The following is a 13,571-nucleotide window of genomic DNA, read 5'->3' as shown; positions in this document are numbered from 1 at the left end:
GGACAGATCTCAAGTATGTTATGGTAAGTGCAATAATTCAGACTCAAACAGCTATACAATGTATGATTCCACTTACAGTACTTTCTGGAAAAGACAAAACTATAGGAATAGAGGGATCAGGGATTGCCAGGGCTTGGGGGTAGGGGAATGAAACTGACTACAAAAGGGCATGAGAAAACTTTTTGGAATGATGGAAATGTTCCATGCCCCAATCACGGTGGTGTTACGTAACTATGCCTTTGTCAGAATTAAAAGAATAGGCCAACTCAAAAAAGGATAAATTTTACTGTATATAAATTATACCTTAATAAATGTGGCCTAAAAAGAGAGAATGCAGGCTGGCGCAGTGGCTCACGCCTGTAATCCCAACACTTTGGGAGGCCAAGGAGGGCAGATCACCTGAGGTCAGGAGTTCGAGACCAGCCTGACCAACACGGAGAAACCCCATCCCTATTAACAGTACAAAAAAATTAGCCGGGCGTGGTAGTGCATGCCTGTAATCCCAGCTACTTGGGAGGCTGAGGCAGGAGAATCGCCTGAACCTGGAAGGCGGAGGTTGCGGTGAGCCAAGATCACGCCATTGCACTCCAGCCTGGGCAACAAGAGCGAAACTCTGTCTCAAAAAAAAAAAAAAGAGAGGATGAGAGAAGAGTGATGGGGGAAAATCATGCAAATTGTTAAATGACATAATACCATTAAAAACACTAAATTCTCAAGGCTGTGATTAACAGAAGTTGACAAAAATGGTCAATATATCATAGCAAATGAGAGCATAATGTCCAGACTTCTCACTTGAAAACGAAAGTGCTGAAAGGATTTTTGCTGCAACCAAGACTGCCTGTGTGATTTATCAGCGACCACATTAATGGCAAGATGAATCCTAAATACACAAAAAGTCTACAACCCTATTGTCTCGGTGATAACTAAGAATAGCAGAAATTTAAGTAGCTCAAAGTTGTTCTTCTGGTTGTACTATTAATTTGTATGTTTATGCTCTTTATTTTTTTTTAATTTCTCTGAAGTTCATTTTAAATCCTTTGGTGTTTAGGGTCTATGAACACTGGTCTGACAACTACCTTACCTTAAGCCCTATCAAAACATCAACATGTAAATATTATTATTGTCCTTGATCCCTTTACTAAGACCTGAACTCAGTCTGTCAAATCTCATGGTTTATATAATCCCAGCATTCTCTCAAACCAGTGCCTGTCTCATTCTGCTACTCAAGTGCCCAACTCTCCTACATAAACACCCATATTTAAATGAGACAAGGTTTTAGAATTTCCTCTGAAACTAGAAGGTGATGAGAAAATACTTCAATTATTATTAAGAGAGAGAGCCACACAGTCCCAAGTTTCTCTTGGGAGGACAGATGTCCCATACCACTCATAAATGAGCAGCTGTTCAGGGTTGATCTCCATCCAAAGTACAAATTTGCTTTTCCAGGTCCCACAGTCCATCTGGTATCAACTAGTTCTACTTTCTCCACCTCCAATTTTTGTTTCCAAGATGAAATGGCTCATTTTAACTTTATTTTACTTTTCTTAATATTTCTCCTTCACAAGAAACACTTACTTCTCCAAGCCTACTTTCCTGACTCCTACTGCCTGCCACACTCTAATAGCATAGTGATTTTGCAGATTTTTTTTTTTTTTTTAAGACAGGGTCTTGCTGTTGTCCAGGCTGGAATGTAGTAATATGATCTCAGCTCACTGCAGCCTCGATCTCCCAGGCTCAAGTGATGCTCCCACCTCAGCCCCTCCAGTAGCTGGGACTACAGGTGCATACTGCCACACTCAGCTAAATTTTTTGTATTTTTTTGTAGAGATGGCGGTGGGGAACGTGTTGCCCAGGCTGGTCTCGAACTCCTGGACTCAAGTGATCCACCTTCCTTGGCCTCACAAAATGCTTGAGATTACAGGCACGAGCCACTGCACCTGGCAGTATAGTGTTTATTAATCAGAGAACCTCAGGCACTGAAACTCAAAGGATGACCCGAAAGAGGCTGAAATTCATTATATAAAGCATGTTTATGGTATGTAGGACTTTAGTTCTGGGCTATTTTCTATTAAGTACTTGGAGGGGTTGAACATATGACACTGTCTCCTCTGGTAGGCTGGACAGATGAGCAGAAAGAAACTGAATGTTTCTGTAACAGGAAAATTAATCTCTATTACTACTGTGCTGAAGATTTGACAGTACAAACAACCCAACTGCAGAGAGGCTCTAGCACATAGACTCTAGCTGGAGTCTAGGCTACTCATTTTTATACAAATCACAAGCCTCTGGCACCACCCAGTGGCCTATCTGTAAGCAAACATGCTGTTACACAACAGCATTGGTACCGGGCAATATAGAAGCTACAAATATAAACAAGGCAGTCACAATCCCCTTTGTAGCCAATTAATCAATTAGGAAAAATGAGTGACACAAAAGATAAAAGTATCAATATTATTTTTTAAAAAGATAAATAGAACGCTGTTGTGGCTGAACAGAGGAAAAGATTATCTTTAGTTTCAGGGAGAAAGGAAACACTTCCATGGAAAATTAGCTTTTAAGATGGGCTTTAAAAGACAGGCAGGATTTCAATGGGTAGAGTTGAGAAAGACATTCCACAGGACCAGAGCAAGAAAAGATATGGAGGTTAAAAACCTGACACAGTCAAGAAACATATACGGGCAGTCTACTTTGGCTAGATGGTAAGGTATAGTTGATTAGTTAAGAAGTATAATAAAAGCTTTGTTGTTGCGGGGGTGCTGTCAGGCAATCAGAGGAATTATTTTGTCAAAGATAATAAGATGGACTGAAATGAAGGAAAAGGAAAGAGAAACAAGTTTAAAAGCTATTATAGTTGCCAAGATAAGAAGTAATGAGGGCTGTCTTGGGTTGATGGCAAAGGGAATTAAAAAGGGAGCAACATGAGAATCACTGTAAAGGTAGATAATGTTTAACTCAATAAGCAGTTACAAAGCTGAGTTAAGAAAGACAAGTTCTTAGTCTGACGCCCAGAGAAAATCAAGTGACACAAATGAGAAGCTGGCAGGTGGGATGAGAAATTATTCTGAATAAATTTAAAATCCAAGCCGACATGTTAGGAAGGTAGTGACAAATTTAAGTTTGGAACTTAAATAAAGTAAGGCCAGAGATACAGACTTGTGAATTATCTGTACAGAGAAACTTCAAAATCAAACACCTTGTAAATCATACCTCACTAAAACAAACAATTAGGTACCTAAGAAGGCTCTGGGAGAGGAAGTTCAAGGGAAGAATCTTGAGGAATACTTATCCTTAGAGAAGAGAAAGGAGACCAGAGAGAAAAATTGAGAAGAACGAATAATCAAAATTAAATATGTGGAAGTCAAGAATAAAAAGGTTTCAAGGTGAGGACAGGCTGGGCGCAGTGACTCATGCCTGTAATCCCAGCACTTTGGGAGGCCAAGGCTGGAGGATCGCTTGAGCCCAGGAATTTGAGACCAACATTGGGAGACCTTGTCTCTACAAAAAATTTAAAAATTAGGCCGCGCACAGTGGCTGACGCCTAAGTGACGCTGGTAATCCCAGCACTTTGGGAGGCTGAGGCAGGTGGATCACCTGAGGTCAGGAGTTTGAGACAAGCCTGGCCAACATGGTGAAACCCTGTCTCTACTAAAAATACAACAATTAGCCACACATGGTGGCATACGCCTGTGATTACAGCTACTCGGGAGGCTGAGGCAGGAGAATCACTTGAACCTGGGAGGCAAAGGTTGCAGTGAGCCAAGATCGCGCCATTGCACTCCAGCCTGGGTGACAGGGTGAGACTCCATCACAAAAAAAAAAAAAAAAAAAAAAAATAGCAGGGTGTGTTGGTGTACATCTGTAGTCCCAGCTACTTGGGAGGCTGAAGTGGGAGGATCACTGGAGTCCCAGAGGTCGAGATTGCAGTGAACTGTGATCGGGTCACTGCACTCCAGCCTGGGTGACAGAGCAAGTCCCTGTCTTAGAAAAACAAACAAAAAAACCAAGAAGGTAAGGAGGATAGTTCATGCTTCCAAAAAATACAGAGAACAGTATACTGTCAAAAGGCTGTAAGAGTCAGAACAGCTTTTTCCCTGGAATTATCTCAGAGATTGAATGGAACGCTCATTTTCTCTCTAGTAAATAATCATAAAACACTAGGATTCAGCTATCTCTTAAGTCTATAAAAATTATTTCCTGGGACGGATGCGGTGGCTCATGCCTGTAATCCCAACACTTTGGGAGGCCGAGGCAGGTGGATCACGAGGTCAGGAGTTTGAGACCAGCCTGGCCAACATGGTGAAGCCCCGTCTCTACTAAAAATACAAAAATAAGCTAGGTGTGGTGGTGCATGCCTGTAATCCCAGCTACTGGGGAGACTGAGGCAGGAGAATAGCATGAAACTGGAAGGCAGAGGTTGCAGTGAGCCCAAGATTGTGCCACTGCACTCCAGCCTGGGCCAAAGAACGAAACTCTGTCTCAAACAAAAAAAAAATTGTTTTCTTAAAAAACTCAGTAGCTTACCAATATAGCATAACTATGTCTAAACAATGCAAAAATGTTTTTATTCCTACTGTCATTTGAATAATTTATATACATATGTTTATAAGAAATATTTAATTCTACCTTTCAGCTTCATCACTTGGCTTTGAAAAGCCCTGTTTTTTTTTTTTTTTTTTTTTTTTGGCCAGGTACCATGGCTCACACCTGTAATCCCCACACTTTAGGAGGCCAGGCCGGGCGGATCATGAGGTCAAGAGATCAAGACCATCTTGGCCAACATGGTAAAACCCCGTTTCTACTAAAAATACAAAAATTAGCTGGGCATGGTGGCATGCGCCTGTAGTCTTAGCTACTCGGAGGCTGAGGCAGGAAGACTGCTTGAACCCGAGAGGGGAAGGTTTCAGTGAGCCAAGATCACGCCACTGCACTACAGCCTAGTGACAAAGACTCCATCTAAAAAGAAAAAAAAAAGAAAAAAGAAAAGTCCTGTTTTTAAAGATGGCATGTGTTATGAAAGAAAGAAAAGGGCTTTGGTGTCAAACAGACCTGGGTTTGAATTCTACCTCTACCACCTGCTTTTGAGTTTTTCTTTTGTAAAATGGGATAATATTACCACCCTGCAGGAATTTAGAGGATTAAAGATAACGTATGCTAAGAGCCTGTTTGTACATAGTAGGCATTTATATTATTTTTCTAGTTTCCCATCTCTATACCAGACTACATTTCCTAGAAAAGCCTGGACTTCTTTACCACTCAGCAATGATTCTCCAAACATCGTATATAATATAGGACACAGTTCCAAGTCTATGAAATCTGCTTACCCTTTCTCTCTGGTGTTTTAAAGAATTCAGAGAGCTCCGTTAATACCTTCTTTCAAGTATTCATGTTCTACGAACTGCAGTAAGGCAATCTACCCAGGAACCCACGATATAAGCCTCCCTAAGTTTTTCTCCCTAATTTTTAAAATAGATTTTTTTTACTATTATTATTGTGGAGACGGAGTCTCACTATCTTGCCGAGTGGTCTAAAACTCCTGAGCTCAAGTAATCCTCCTACCTTGGCCTCCAAAGTGCTGGGATTATAGGCATGAACCACCACACCTGGCCTCTTCTCCCTCTTAAAGGTTCTGAGGATACCCAAGATGGAAGACTGCAAAGCAATCACCATGGATAATGATGAGGATTCAAACTATGAATAAGGAACTTTGTTCCTTCTTTGAATTAATGCCTTCTCTCCCTGTTAGTAACATAAAATGCCCAGTGTTTACAGTTTACTGGCTTTAATTCCTTTTTTTTTTTTTTTTTTTGAGACAGGGTCTCACTCTGTCACCCAGGCTGGAGTACAGTGGTATGACGTTGGCTCACTGCAACCTCTGCCTTCTGGGTTCAAGCAATTCTCCTGCCTCAGCCTCCCAAATAGCTGGGACTACAGGTGCATGCCACTGCAGCTGGCTAATTTTTGTATTTTTAGTAGAGACAGGGTTTTGCTATGTTGGCCAGGCTGGTCTCGAACTCCTGACCTCAGGTGATCCACCCGTCTCGGCCTCCCAAAATGTTGGGATTACAGATGTAAGCCACCGTGCATGGCCTCTGGCTTTAATTCTAATAATAGTATTTCAGACTATGTCAGGAATGCACTTTAACCCTTAAGTGTTAATTTCCAGCAGCAGAACTAAGCAACTTTTTTTTTTTTTTTTTTTTTTTTTTTTTTAAAGAGACAAGGTCTTGCTATGTTGCCAGCCTGAAACTCCTGGGCTCAAGCAGTCCTCCCAACTCAGCCCCCCGAGTAGTTGGGATTACAGGTACATGCCACTGCACCTGGCTAAGAGAACTTTCTATAAAAACATCCAGGACCATTTACTTCAATTTAACTAATTCTTAGGGAAATCTACTTTTCATTTTGTTTCCATCTCAATTTACGTTTACATCAGAAGTCTGTTGCCATTAACAGTTTTTGCCATTTATATTTCAAATTTTTCTTAGAGAGGATTTAAGATGAAAAAATGATGCTCCCAAGGTACAACTTACAATAAAACATTAAAGAGAGGCTTAAAACATCAAGAAGTGCCTTCCTATAGGTTACATTAGAAGAAAGGGTCTAATGTTGGATCCTAAGTAAGGTTAACAAAACATACCTGGTAATATGGCAATGATTAAAGTACACCAGAGGAACACAGTCACTTGACTACCATTAGAGGTAAACCCTATAGCAGCTTTCCAGATGGCTAAGAAAAAACCAGGAAGAAAAAAAAAAATGGCACGTGAGGCAAATATGTATGCTTCACTTTAGAACTTGGCCAGACTTCCTTAAACAGTATCTTCAGAGGATAAACAGCAAATATCTAATCTAAAATGTTTGCAATGACCCAACCCACTAGACATACTATTAATGTATTTCATTAATAAGGTGCCATCTTTGTCATATTAATTACTCCCCAATGCTCTATTGGCAACCTCAAGGCAGCCTCCGTTCATTAATTTATCTGTATCGTAACACATTCCTGGGGTTAGGTGGTACTTGAGAAATCTGGCTTCTGGCCCAGGAACTATGTCCTGTAGAGGTAGAGATAAAAAAAACTGCTACAAAGAAGTGACTAATTCATAAAATTCATCACTCACTAATTTTTGAAAAGCTTTCAAAGACTTTCTACTCACTCCAAGAGCAGAATGACTAAATCAATAAAGAGCAAGTAGCCTCCTTTTCTGACTGATTTTAACAGCAGTGACGTTTCTTGGGTACATTTGTAAAAATAAAAGATGAAGTTTTTAATATTACTATAAAGCTAATCTAAAACTCACTGGCTTTTGGCTCTAAAATGAAAATATACAAAGTCACTACCCCATGCCTATTGCTGATTCAATTAATTCAGTTGCCTGCGTTCCAAATAAGTGAGGGTAAACAGATTATCTTAGCTCACTGATAATCTGCTTTAAAAAAAAAAAAAAAGCTAATTCAATCTCAGAGACTTAAAAACTAACTCTAACACCAATGTTATGCAATAAAAATTCCTGTTTGGATACCGTTATTTCTCTTTTATAATCTGGATATTTCCTAGACATGTTTAGAATAAACTTTTATACAGCAGAAATAATGGAGTAATGAATCTATCTACTGAAAGCATTTTAATAGTCACTTTATGATTTTAAAAGCCTATAACTCACCTGATAGAATACAAGACTTAGAGCACGAAACTCAAGATCCCAGTCTTTCACAACAGGGTGCGCTTCTATACAATGTCTCCTACTAGAGTCTGTTTGCTTTTAAAATGCCAGTATTGTTTTAAACTGGCAACAAAGAGGCTGCTTTCTTTCAGCTCTCTGTAGACAAGCTTCTGTCTTAGGTTGGTCCTACTCAACACTAAGGACCATGGCACTGGGACTGATTCTTTTTTTTTGAGACCAGGTCTCGCTCTGTTGCCCACTAAACTGCAGTGGCGCAATCTCAGCTCACTGCAGCCTCTACCTCCTGGACTCAAACGATCCTCCCACCTCAGCCTCCCAAGGAGATGGGACTGCAAGTACTTGCCCCATGCTTGGCTTTTTTTTAACTTTTTGTAGGGACGAGGTCTCAATATTGCCTAGGCTGGACTTGAACAACTAGGCTCAAGTGATCCTCCCACCTTGGCCTCCCAAAAGTGCTGGGATTACAGCCATGAGCCAGCCACACTCAACCTGGCAGACTGTTATACATTTAATTGGCTGCACTTAGCAGGGTGCAGGGGCTCACGCCTGTAATCCCAGCACTCTAGGAGGCTGAGGCAGAAGGACTGCTTGAGCCCAGGGGTTCGAGACCAGCCTGGGCAATATGGTGAAACTTCATCTTTACAAAAAATGCAAAAATTAGCCAGGTACGGTGGCATGCACCTGTAGTCCCAGCTACTCAAGAGGCTGAGATGGGAGAATCACCTAAGCCCAAGAGGTCGAGGTTGCAGTGAGCCATGATGGTGCCACTGCACTCCACCCTAGGTGACAGAATGAGATCCTGTTTCAAAAATAAATAAAGAGACTGCACTTTAAGAGGTTGGTGGTGGGAACTAAAAGGTCACAAGCATTCTTAGCCTCCCACTCCAACCATCCTAGGAATACTACCTAATAAGATGTCACAATTCTTAAGTAAACACCTAAAACCCTGGAAATATAAAAATATCTTCAAGCTGGGTGCTGTGGCTATGCCTGTAATCCCAGCACTTTGGGAGGCCAAGATGGGAGCATCACTTGAGACCAGCTGGGCAAGTAAGACTTCATCTCTTTAAAAACAAAACAAAACAAAAAAAACCACCAAAAATTAGCTAGGTATGGTGATATGCCTGTGGTCCCAGCTACTCAGCTGAGGTGGGAAGATCACTTGAGCCCAGGAGTTTGAGACCAGCCTAGGCAACAAAGTGAGACCCTATCTCTACAAAAATCATAAATAAAAAAAAAACTTTAGAAAGATAAAAAGTTTACAGTGTGGTCCACAGACTAGAAACACTGATTTATTCTATATAGATGTCACCTGGGGATTCTTACCCAGCACATAAGGAAATAAACAGTCTAAGTTATCCTTCTTTCAAAGTATTTCCTTTTCTCCTCCCAACCTTTCCTTCACCCGACATAGATCTTCGTGAAAGAGTTCATGAAAACACAAATGATACAAATGCAATCTCAACCCACCTCACCACTACCCTGGAGAATCCTGACCTTACAATGGAGAATTTAGACCCTGGATGATGGTAATGAAAAGTTCATCAAACCTAAAATGGTCAGCCAGGCGCGGTGGCTCATGCCTGTAATCCCAGCACTTTGGGAGGCCGAGGTGGGCGGATCACGAGGTCAGGAGATCGAGACCAACCTGGCTAACACAGTGAAACCCCGTCTCTACTAAAAATACAAAAAAATTAGCCGGGCATGGTGGTGGGCGCCTGTAGTCCCAGCTACTCGGGAGGCTGAGGCAGGAGAATGGCTTGAACCCGGGAGGCGGAGCTTGCAGTGAGCCGAGATTGCGCCACTGCACTCCAGCCTGGGCAACAGAGTGAGACTCCGTCTCAAAAAAAAGAAAAAAAAACCTAAAATGGTCACTGGTCTGAATGACACAGCTGCTTTCATTGCGATATTATCAGTACTTAATTTTCATGTGCCCTTGCCAAAAAGATATGAAAGAAAACCCAACAAAAGGTTTTAAACTCTTCATCTGTGCTGTCATATTATTAAGACGGTCCAGCTGTGGAGCTGAAAAAAGAACTCTTTGGCAGGGCACGGTGGTTCACACCTGTAATCCTAGCACTTTGGGAGGCCAAGGCGGGCAGATCACAAGGTCAGGAGATCGAGACCATCCTGGCCAACATGGTGAAACCCCTCCTCTCCTAAAAATACAAAAATTAGCTGGCCATGGTGGCACACGCCTGTAATCCCAGCTACTCGGGAGGTTGAGGCAGGAGAATGGCTTGAACCAGGGAGTCGGAGGTTGCAGTGGGCTGAGATCACGCCACAGCACCCCAGCCTGGTGACAGAGCAAGACTCGTCAAAAAAAAAAAAAAAAAAACCTCTTCATTCCTAACTCCCTAGCCCTGATTCACTTTAAAAAAAAAAAAAATGAGACCTTTTCCTCATACAGTTCTTTGATAATTTGTTGATGAGGATCACTGTACAGCCCAACAAGAAGGAAAAAATGTATTCTCTTCATGGTAAAAAAGGAAAGTATAAAGGGTAATTGCAGTGGAGGCAAACAACATTGTAGCAGAAAGGGAAAGAATTACAACACGGCCAACTCTGATCAGGTGTGCTAACAGAGAGACCAAGAAGAAGTAACCAATGAATAAAACAACTTACTGATGTTTAAGAATACATTTTGAAATATACATACACCAATATCTAATATTCTCTGTCCTCTGGTTAGGAATCCCCACCAAGAGGTTCATGTTCAGAAGACAACTCTAGGTGGGCACTTAGAAAGGACACATCTAAGCTGACCAATTAAAAATCAGTTGGGAAAATTAACCAGAAAAATGTGTTCTAAGGCAAAATGTAAAAGAAGCATAAATTAACGTAGAACTTATTCAAAGCTATATTAATGATGTGCAAAACAAAGCATTTTTTGAGTGTGTACCACGTGTTCTTAGATTACTAAGAGCTTTAAATAGATTCCCTATAATACTAACAATGACCCTGGGAGGTAAGTGGTATTATCACACTTTTAGAGTTGTGGAAATTAAGAGTCAGAGAAGTTTAAGTAACTTGCTCAAGGTCACATGGCTAAGAAATATTAGTCTAGTATTTAAAGATTAAAATTAAATTAAAAGTCTGTCCAATCTCTAAAGACTGTACTTTTCTCTTTATATCTTACGGATACACATATACACCATCACTAATAATTTTATTCCAGTCCATAATGAGCATTTTCTAATTCAGTCATCAGATGGAATAAAACTCACCAGTGTCACTCAATCTTTTCCTACTACAAATCATAAAGATATTAAGAATCGGCCAGGCCTACCTTCCAGTCACTTAGCTTTTCTGTCACATGCCATGAGCCTCTAGTCTCTGCTACCAGAAACCTGAAGGCCTCACGAAAACTGCATTTATAAGTATGTTCTGACTCCCTTTTTGGCACCAACTCATGCTGCTGAATGCCCAGGATGTTTCTTCTGCTAACCAAGAATTCTTCAGACCAGCTACAAAAGAAAGAGCAGCCACTATTTTTTTTTTTTTTTTTACAAAAAATTTCCCACTATATCCTAAAAAGTCGGAATTCTGAAATAGACTGGACTCAGACACCAGCTAAAGGCAGCATCACTCATCACTCCCCAGCTTTTAGTCACAAGCAGCTAAATATTCTCCTCTAAATACCAAGGGATGACAACCCAAAGCTGTGAGAGGGGAAGAGACCTGATTTGACAACAGGCTGAACAGAACTCAGGCAAACTAAGTTCCAGTTTTTAACAACGTAAAAAATATGATCGACACAAAGAAAAAATACAAGGAAAATGAATAAAGAAGAAAAGAAGACATGGGGTAGGGGGCACACATTCACTTCTAGGCTTAAGTCATTCGGAGATATACAGCAATAGTTTAGGACAGAAAGACAAGAAGCCCACAGACAATTAAACTTGTAAAAGTAATTCAACCAGAGTTGGAACAAAGCCAAGAACAACACTCAAACTCTTTGGGAAACTGGTAGGAATTTTATGACTTTAGTGGTCAGCAGTTGAGCATCAGGGCAGTCTGTCTTGAACTCAAGAATTTTAATGCCTCCAACTCCCACTCACCTTTCCTCCTTTTATCACTGAAGGCCAGGCTGAGCTCCTGAGAAAATAGGTCTGTAGACTCACTGAAGGACTGAGAAAAGTTAAAATTTACATGGCAAAGGTGTGTCTTCTACTGAATATAATAAAAATATTTATGAATACACTTTAGTATTTTTAGGCCTTCTCAAAACTACTTAAAAGCAGAATACTTGATATAATTCTAATTACTGAACAAATAACCCACACACATACGGAAATAAAATGAACCAACATGATGATTAGAAGCCAGGTAAGTAATCTCCCAGCTCCAATAAAACGTAAAGTCATTTAAAAGGATAACCTGAATCTTTTCAACGCTAAACCATAACCAAACAACCTCTCAACAAGAAGCCACAGAGCAGGGGGGGAAATCCCGGAGAGAATGTGATAGCGCTAGTGCCGGTTTGTTTACAGAGACTCCAGTAACAATCATGAGTCAGAAATTCAAGCCACCAGATGCTTTCCAACTAACAGGGACCAAATGGGACCGTTCTAAGATATCCTAAAAGATTTGGGAGTTAGAAGAGGTAAACTAAGAGAATTATGTTACAAAGGGTACAAGACCACAAGACAACAACCGACTCCGGAATTCTCGGACCTCCGCCTTCCGTACAAGGTGCTGGGCCTGGGAACTTGGGATGGGGGAGGGGGACACATTGCGCGGTGGCCCTGAGGTGACGGGGAGACGCGGGGCGAGCCGTGTCCCTCAACTAAGGGGAGAAATAGGAGCGCACACATGGGTCACCCAAAAGCAAGGCGTCCCTGTGAACTGTGCGGCTGGCTCTTGGGGGCAACACAAGGGCTGACCTGAGGAAAGGGCAACCAGTACTCCCAGCGATGACTTCGGGTCGGCAGAAGGAAAAGACCTGAGCGCTAAGAGCTTGGGAAATGGGTCAGGCCCATCCTTAGGGGAAACCGGCTGGGGAGCGGAGGGGGGGCGCAGGCCAAGCCGGAACGAGACACAGACCGGGTAGGTCAAGGGAGGGGGGGGTGTCCGGCTGGGGCAGTTACAAGCACGGGAATCGGCGAGGCTCAGCAGCCCGCTTCCCGTCTTGGGTCATCCTTCTGCTAGCGGCTGCTCCGACTGTTCCAGGCCCAGCCGCCCCGTCCACTGCCACCACCAACGCCGCCGCCATCTTACACTGGCCAGCGGCCGCCGCCACCACCGCCTCCGCGCTCTGCGCTTGCGCCTGCGCTGCCACGCTTTCCGGCCCCGTTTGCGACGATGCGCTCGAGAAGACTGAGGGAAGAGTGGTCGCGCGAGCTCACGGCTCGCAACCCTCTTCGAAGGACGCACAAGGGGCGGGGCTTAAGGCCAACGGAAAACAGAGCGAGGGGGCGCCTGCGCATTACCGAAGAGGCAAAGTTGTTTTTGTAGTTTCTTCGGGCTTGCTTACCTTGTGATACTCAAAACAAATGCGAGTTAGGGGCTTCCCAGAGTTGTGACAGAAATAAACTAAATTTCCAGGGGATTGGCAGGCCACTTCCTGGATGATGGCCAGTTTTGCCGTTTTTGAACACTGGGAACGAGCAATGATTGCCACAAGGATTTCTTCTGAAAATCCCCGTTTCCTTTCAGGACTTTGTTTCCTTAAGTGGTTTCTATACTATCGAGGCCCATTTTCCCCTGAGAGTCTCCATTTACGTATTTTTAAAGAAGGGGCTCAGTAGCTTGAGGTGTAGCTATTCCAGAGGCTCTTTTCTGAAAAGGGGTGGTGTGGGTAAAGGTTCCCAAGAGTGGGCCGGGTGATGTGGGGTGACTTTTGTACTCTGTTTCGTTATGACACCTACAGTAACCGTGCAGAGGATT

General features: G+C 42.3%; 1 protein-coding gene across 13 annotated transcripts in view; it reads right to left on the bottom strand.

The window, feature by feature from the left end:
* The window catches only part of DCAF8 (DDB1 and CUL4 associated factor 8), a 47,974-nt gene extending 34,761 nt beyond the window's left edge, over window positions 1-13,213 (bottom strand). For 2 of the 13 annotated variants that reach the window (XM_030824112.1, XM_030824119.1), the window contains exons 1-2: window positions 12,569-13,213; window positions 11,744-11,813 (exon numbers count right to left, since the gene is read on the bottom strand). The gene's annotated coding sequence lies outside the window, so the exon portion shown is untranslated. Of the gene's footprint in view, window positions 1-11,743 lie in introns of all 13 variants that reach the window. The other 11 variants (XM_030824113.1, XM_030824120.1, XM_003258696.4 and 8 more) reach the window with 8 other exon arrangements.
* Window positions 13,214-13,571: the final 358 nt, after the last annotated feature.

The sequence above is a fragment of the Nomascus leucogenys genome, chromosome 12 (genome assembly GCF_006542625.1).
Source record: "Nomascus leucogenys isolate Asia chromosome 12, Asia_NLE_v1, whole genome shotgun sequence".
NCBI lineage: Eukaryota > Metazoa > Chordata > Mammalia > Primates > Hylobatidae > Nomascus > Nomascus leucogenys.
Note: the sequence above shows the minus strand (reverse complement) of the source record. Positions and strands in the feature narration are given on the sequence as shown.